This window comes from Phaseolus vulgaris, chromosome 11, assembly GCF_051622355.1.
Source record: "Phaseolus vulgaris cultivar YP4 chromosome 11, ASM5162235v1, whole genome shotgun sequence".
Taxonomy (NCBI): domain Eukaryota; kingdom Viridiplantae; phylum Streptophyta; class Magnoliopsida; order Fabales; family Fabaceae; genus Phaseolus; species Phaseolus vulgaris.
Genome location: NC_143508.1, coordinates 45,756,827 through 45,765,711, shown reverse-complemented (window position 1 = coordinate 45,765,711; position 8,885 = coordinate 45,756,827). Strand labels below are relative to the sequence as shown.

Here is an 8,885-nt window from a genome sequence, read left to right as displayed (position 1 = left end):
TCATCCTCAATGTTTGATTATGCATCACCTCTATCAGGATAACTCTGTGCACCTTCCCCAATAGCACAATCATTGATTCTAGAAGGCATTGATAGCGGTGAGGGTGTTGATAATGGTGTAACCCTTGGCAATGGTGATGGTACTGATGATGTTGAGGGTTCTGTATCTGATGGAAAAGGCACTGATGCCACAACTGGGGTTGGGGAAGATGTGGTGGGAGAAATGTCTCTTATTGATTGAGAGGGTATGCTTGCAGTCCTAGGACATGGGAAAGATGCAGCTGTAGGTACAACATTTTTTGAGATAGGTGTGTGACTTGGGGTAGGAGAAGATGTATGTGAAGGAGTTGGGGATGAGGAAGGTACATGTGCAATAGGTGCATTTGGTGGGGGTGAGATATTTACTTTAAGCACATATCGTGGCCTTTTACTCTTCATTACCCTTTTCCCCTTATTTTGAGTAGATAAGTAAGGTTTTGGTTGGTCACATCCTCCTGAAGACATCTCTAACAAAAAAAAATTATATTATCAATTATAAATGAAAGGAACATACTGCAATTAAAAACACACAACATAATAAAAATTTCATTCACAAAATAATCATTATGTTATTACATAAACAATAAAATAACAACACTAACAATCACATAATGTAATCATAACACATAATTCAATTATCATCAAATTCATGTTCTTAATTGTCTTCTTCTGAATCATTTCGTCCAAGTTGCCCATCTTCACTATCCTCTCTAGTATAATCATCTTTAGTGTCCCCATTTTCACTACCTTCAAACTCCTCTTCATTGTCCTCTTCTTGAAAATCTTGAAATTCATTATCTTCTTCCACTTCTTCAACATGAACCTATGAATGTTGGAATCCCGAAATACCTTCAACTTTAATTACTTCATTTACATGTGACATTTCATCTATTTGGTAAGGAACATCATCTTCCATATCAAGAGATTCAATGTGACCTCTAGGCTTTGTTTTAATTGCAACACACCAACTTTTTTTGTCCTTTCTTGATGTTGGATAGGGGACATAATATACTTGTCTTACATTATGTGCAATGATAAATGGATCAAAGGGTAAATACCTTTTCTCCATGTGAATGTTCATAATTCCATATTTAGGATCCACTATTGTACCTTTATGTGATGGATCAAACCACTGACAATAAAATACCACCACTTTCTTCGGGGAGCTCGAAGAATTGTACTCTAGCTCATATATGTGTTCAATGATTCCATAGAAATCATCATGGCCTCCTTCCGTGAGCCCCTTTACATAAACACCACTGTTTATTGTTTTTTTCCCCTTGCTCCATGCATGAATGTGAAATTTGTACCCATTGACGAAGTAAGTGTGCCATTCATTAGCACATGTGAAAGGGCCATATGACAATTCCCTTAAGTGTATGTTTCTTACATTTAAAGGCTCACTTGTAACCTACAAAGGCAAGAGATACTGACTTATTTATATTTTTTTAGGTTATATAACACATAACTTAATCACATTGAGTTTGATCATACCTGACCCGTAAACCATTCAGGGAAATGTGCATGTATATCATTTGATGCATTTGATGAGCTTATTTGTTTAGATTGCAAGAATGAACTGTGAAACATATTAACACAATCAAGAATGGTTTATTTAGAGGATTAGTTTTGTAAAAAATTGAAGCCAATTATTTGATATACTCACTCGAGGTATGGTTTGACTTCGTTGCAATTGATCAAAATATGAACATGGACAGAGTTCCATTCTTTATGGTTGAACCAATGGATTAATTTTTTTCCTGAAGAACGACCAGGCTGGTTAAAGATGGATAACATTGATGGAAAACTTTCAATTCCACGAGGTATTTCATTTCTACGATTTCGTGGTGACAAACATGAAGTTCTTGAAATAGTGGGAACAAAAGTGAATTGTTTCTCGGTGCAAGTAAGATGCAAAAATTGATCCTTCAACTTGAGCCTTATTTTCCACTGAGCGTTTAGAATCACCCATAAACCTATAATTAAGTAAATTGGAGATGGATTTAAACAAATAAATGAAGTATTTTGACATAATAACAATAATATTTTTCATACCTTTCAAATGGACACATCCATCTATATTGAACTGGTCCACCAAGTCTTGCTTCATTTGCAAGATGAATTGGAAGGTGTTCCATTGAATCAAAGAATGCATGGGGGAATACTCTCTCCAACTTGCAAAGAATCATTGAAATATTTTCTTCCATTCTAACCAAGTCATGATCCTTCATTGTTGCCGAGCACAAATCTTTGAAGAAATGGCTAACTTCGATAAGTGGATTCAAAACATGCACTGGTAATGAATGCAATGCAATAGGAAGTAAACACTCCATGAATATATGCCAATCATGACTTTTCATCCCAAGCATTTTCCCTTTGTCTACATCCACACATCTTGCCAAATTTGAAGAATAACCATCAGGCATACGAAGTTCTTTTATCCATTGATAAACTAACTTTGATTCCCTTGTAGTTAAATTGTAATTTGCTTTTGGTTTTAGAATCTTCCCATTAGCTTGCAACTTTAACTCCAAATCAGGTCTCCTATAATGCAATGTTAGGTCTTTTCTTGCCTTATCATTGTCCTTTGTTTTACCTTTTACATCCATGACGATGTTAAATATATTGTCGAAGAAATTTTTCTCTATATGCATAACATCAAGATTGTGTCTCAATAAATTATCTTTCCAATATGGAAGATCCCAAAAGATACTTCTTTTTGTCCAATTATGCCACTCTCCATAACCTGGTAATTTGGACATGTGAGGCTCATCTATGACTGTTGGTAGATTCCTTTTCAGATGTCAACATAGGTGGTGGTCCACCCATTTCAACTTTGTCCTTTTTGAAAGCCTTTTTATTCCTCCTAAATGTATGATCATTAGGCAAGAACCTACGGTGTGAGTCAAACCAACTATTTTTTTTCCATGTTCTAATCTAACGGCCTTTGCGTGCTCCATGCAATATGGGCAAGCCAATTTACCTTGAGTCCCCCAACCAGACAACATGCCATATGCAGGGAAGTCATTAATTGTCCACATTAGACTTGCTCGCATCATAAAGTTTTGCTTCCTTGAAATATCGTATGTTTGAACACCACTCCACAATTTTTTAAGATCATCGATAAGTGGTTCTAAATAAACATCGATACGAGCCTTGGGATTATGTGGACCGAGAATGAGACAAATAAAAAACATATAGGGTTTAGACATACACATTTCAGGAGGAAGATTATATGGGGTGACAATTACTAGCCAACAAGAGTAAGGTTTTGCAGATGCTTGAATATATGGATTAAATCCATCAGAGCATAAACCAAGTCGTATATTACGTGGCTCAACAGCAAATTCAGGATTTAATTAATCAAAATGTTTCCAAGCTTCACCATTTGAGGGATGTCGTAGCACACCCGAAGGCCTTCTATTATCATAGTGCCATGTCATTTGTCCTGCAGTTTGCATGGATGCAAACAGTCTTTGTAATCTTGGAATTATAGGAAAATAGAACATTCTTTTTAGAGAAATTGGTTTTCTTTTACTTGTTCCAACTTTTGGGTCGTGATACCGTGCATGATGACAAAATATACATTGTAATAGTTGTCCATCATTTTTCCCATATTCATTGTCATAAAAAAGCATACAACCTTTTACACAACAATCTATCCTCTTAGCCTTCAACCCCAACATTGACACTAACCTCTTAGCATCATAATAACTTTTTGGAAAACCCTCTTTTATTGGTGTAGCATCCGACAACATTGTTGTGATAAAATCTAAGCATTGGTTGGGAACATTCCAATTAGACTTGCAAGCTAACAATTTCATACACATTGATAATTTAGAATCTACAGCCCCTTCAAACAATGGCTCATTAGCCTATAACAACAGATCATAAAATCTCTGAGCTTCTTCATTGGGAGGCTCCTCTCTGTTATTAAAATTAGATGGTTCAAATCTCTTATGTTGCCCAAGAGCATCATACACCATGTCTTGCATTGCTACAAATTGTTCACTTTCATCCACATGTACATCACTACTTGAAACACGAACTTCATCGTGATTGTCATTAACATGTGGCACTTGTTCACCATGATGAATCCAAATATAATAATCATACATGAAACCGTTTTTATAGAGGTGAAGCTTGACCATTTCAATTGGAAAAATCTTTTTACATTCACATTTATTGCATGGACATCTAAGCTTCCTTTCACTCAAATAAGATTGTTGTTGACAAGCTTTAATGACAAACTCTTCAACCCCATTCACAAAACTTTATTTTAAACCCCTTCTGCCAATATAGCATCTATCGTACATCCAACTACGATTTACATGAAACCATTCCATGTTCTGAAGCAATGACAACTAAAGATTGAAGTTGCCACAAAGATGCTTTTAGCCCTTTAATGTATTAAAAAAGAGTATTATAAATTATTTAACATTTGTATTTAAGCTGAACTAGCAAGTAATGTAAAAATCAATTGTGTTAAAAAATGTTGGCTTGTATCTTGTTCAGAGTTATATCTATGAACAAAGCATCTCTTAAACCAATATAAAGATATCTCTTAATAATAAAGAGTTTCCTAAATTATTGCATTATATGACAACATCAATTACTTATATAAGTTCTATGCAGGACATCAGTCACTTCCTAATCTACTTTTCTCCATTATGATATAAACAAACAATTATCATAAATTATAGGTCCAAACAATTATCATAAACTACAGGTCGGTCTATGTAGTATGTAATTTCAATTAGTACCATTTACAAAACAAAAAAAAAAAAAACAAAAAATAAAGCAAATTTTGGACCGACTTATTCTACTAAGAGAGGTTCAACATGTAACCAATTAGTGAAAATAATGTAGATCCTAATAAATTGCAATGGATACGCATATGAGTATACTTATTTAATCTATTTCAGAAAGACTTACCTCTTTTTCAACTGATATGATAAAAATCCTTAACTGTTTAAAACCTTCAAAGCAACATCCTGCAATTTTAAAAGTTCAGTCAAAATTATAATACAAAAATATTAGTTTGTTTTGAAAATATTTACTCAAGATAATATCTACTAAAAGAAGTTGAGAAAGAAAAATAGATAAATGATATCCCAACAATCAACAACCTAAGAGAATAGGTACTTAACTGCATTACCCAAAATACAAAAAAGAAAAATCTCTTTATCAATAATTGTATACTGTCAAATTGTAATGTATATTGTAATGTATAGTAAATTAATTCTAAAAAATTTCCTTATTTGCTCTTAATTATGCTTATAATGATTTTATAGCAAATATTTATAGGAATTTTATACCACAAATATAAACTTTGTTTGATTTACTATCTTTACAAAATTCGTTTCAAGTGATTATTAACAGTTTTTTTTATCTAAGAAATTCATTTTTGGTTTCTAAATTTTTAAATAGCCATCACAATATTGTAGGAAAAAATAGGGTATATTCAAAATTTACAAAATAAAATCACAAAGATGGAGTTTAGAATTTCCTTATTTTAGAAGACTTTGGTAAATGTGTTATTGTGCATGAGGTGGTTGAAAACTTGAGAGCAAAACTAGGATTGACCCGTTTGGTTTTCTTGCTTTCAAATGTTTACAAACAATAAGACATGTGCCCATGATTGTGTGATGTAAATTTTGTAAATTTCTTATGTTAATTAGACCCATATTAAAGGTAATTAAAGATAATTAATTGAGACTAATATTTTCATTTCTACTCTAACATATCATAAGAATATTTAAATCAAAACGCTAAAACAATTTGGCTGAAAGGGATCATTTTCTTTAACATCATTGCCTTCATTAACATATATTCAATGTTACAGATCTAGTGTTACAATTTCATTTTCATCCACTTACCTAATGTTAAAGTTTATGAATTTCTACTATATCTAGCCTTGTTTGCTATTAGCTGGTGAAGTTGATCACACAACAACAAACATGAAACATGAAACTTGTGACTTCAGACCCCAAAGAAGGATGACATTCTCTCAGGAACACTTTTGTATGTATAGAAATTTTTTTAAAGAAAATGAAATGAACTTCTTTACAAAATAAACTTATTTCATAAAAAAATTAATTTGTAATCTAACCTGCAGTACCTAACTCTTAGCCTAATCACTACTATCAACATAAATAAATTGTAATATAATATAAATAAATTGTGATATAAACATACTCACATGCTTTTCTGGGCCCAACTTTCATCTTCACCAAAAGTCCAACTTCAATATCTTCTTTTCTCAACTACACCTTCTTTTCTCAACTATAGTCCAACTTCAATATCTTCTTTTCTCAACTACACCTTCTTTTCTCAACTACAGTTTAACTTCGATATCTTCTTTTCTCAACTACACACAGGTAGATTAACATTAATAATTTATATTAGTTATTAATATGAAACTACTCATACAAAGGACAAAACAATAATATTGAATAAATCCCTATAATATGAGTTGAAACAGTCTCTGAGGACTTGGTGTAAGGAAATTCGACAAGATGGAAATGCAAGAAACAAACTGGAGTGGCTAAGGGTGGAAAAGGTGTGGTCTGAGGACTTGGAGTAAGGAAATTTGACAAGATGGAGATGCAAGAAACAAACTGGAGTGGCTAAGGGCGGAAAAGGTGTGGTCAGAGGTTGATGAGCTGCTACCTAAACCATCTAGGAGGTATAGCAGAACCACATTGAAGGCATGCAGAATAAGCCTTCTATAAGGTGGTATCTAGGTGGTATAATCGTTCTAGAATGATGTTTTAATTTACAGTAATCTAAGAATTCTGATTTAGAGTATCTAAGCACAATCATGAGCAATAAGCCTGCGGTGTGTCTGCAGGTCAGAGAAGTAGGTGCTGGAGAGGGTTGTTTTTTGAAGATTTTCTCTTGATAGGCAAGGGTGTGCTAGAGCTGTGTGTAAATGATTCATGTCCTTTAGAGCTATTCAGCCTTGGTGTGTCTCATTGGTAGAAGTAACAGGAAAAGGAAGCAGATAGAAGGAACATTGGTACTGGTTTTTCCAGGTATTGGTTAAGGTGGTACAAAAGCTGGGAGTAAAAATAGAAGGAACATTGGTGAAATTTTTTGGGAGCAAACAATGTGGCAACCACAGTTTTAGATCTCATATGTCACAAAGTGGCCAACTTTGAAATCATTATAGCAGGATGATCATCATTTTAAATACGAACAAATAGTTCATATATTAGACAAATGAATACTCAAACAAAAAAAAGAAAACTAAAGAAACTTAAGATAAATAATTAGTCCCACTTTATACACACAATCACCATCAATAAGGCATAAAAGCATAGTAATAAAATGAAAAAAAAAAGATGAATTAGATAAAAATTTGCAGTGTGAATCAAGAAGAACATAACACAGGAAGAAAAAAAAATTGTAATAAAGTGGAAAGAAACAAAGGTACCTTTTCATGGAATGGTAAACAAGGAACTGATTCAAATACTATATCTATTAAGTGAAAAATGTAATACAAAATAGGAGAGAAACTGCAGTTGTATCCGAAAAAACCTAAACAATGTTGCTTTAGTGGTAGAAATAGAATTTTGAAATCTAAATCATGGTAGCACTGCCATAACATGTGAAAAGCACTATTTTGGCCCCTATTGAAAACAACTGGGAGCATAGGAACAACTTTGTCATGTTGTTAGAAGATATAAGGAAGTGAAGGGAGAAAAGTTTCAAGGAAGTGAACAGTCTCACATAACAAGGGGAAAAACATACAAGATTGCAAGATCCTTTTAATGATTCCATATTTCATGACCATATGTCTCAATAGATCATTTTAATGTTCTGCACTAGTATTACCAAATTACAACAAAGGGTAGACATTAAGAGTTCCTAAATGTTCAAGACAAAAAAGGAAAAGACACATGTCAGACCTATAACTTACACATTCATTCCAAACACCTATAACTTACTTTTAGAAACTATTTCTTTGAATGAACTACTCATTCCATAAAGCCTTATTATTCCACTATCGTGACACATACTGATCTGTCACAGCTGCTAAGTCCTTTTCAGCTTTCTCAAGTGCTTCCATTTTATTGTATTTACTCATCCTTCTTCAGAAATTTGAATACAATAATGCCAGTAAGATCATGAAGATGTATATGACATGTAAGTTTATAAAAATAAATCATTAACCATCTGCACTAGAATTTGGACTCCTATTTCTTTAACTTTATATTTTACTGTAAAAAATAATTCATCAACATATAAAGGTCTTAATAACTCATTTACTCATTCTATTTGCATTTAAAAAATACAAGGGGGAGTAAGGTATAAATAATTAATGTGAGACTACAAAAGTAATGCAATTCAAATAATACTCACTGTTAATACAAAACAATCTCATCAAACTACAAATTTTTTGAAGTACAACTAACTTGATTCAGATGACAAATTGAAAAGATAGGACAAATTAATCACAGAAAAGAGCATGAAAAACATATATCATAATGAAATAGAAATTCAATATTCCCATCACAAATACAATGATCAACATTTAACATCCCATCAATCCTTTCTTCTTCTCTAAGTCATAGGCATCGACTATGTTTGGATCCAATGACCTTTGGTTCATGCTAATGTGAAGAGACTATATAGTAATGTGAAGAGGGTTGTGGGACAAAGCAAACTATGTACACAAGCCATTATTTATAGAGTGACTTTGACCTCTAAGACCAAAATAAACAAGTAAAGACTATATAGTAATGTGAAGAGGGTTGTGGGACAAAGCAAACTATGTACACAAGCCATTATTTGTATAGTGACTTTGACCTCTAAGACCAAAATAAACAAGTAAAGACTATA

At 32.9% G+C, this 8,885-nt stretch overlaps 1 pseudogene; it reads right to left on the bottom strand.

Annotated features, from left to right (window-relative positions):
* Positions 1–693: 693 nt before the first annotated feature.
* LOC150023289 (uncharacterized) lies at positions 694–4,384 on the bottom strand (annotated as a pseudogene).
* Positions 4,385–8,885: the final 4,501 nt, after the last annotated feature.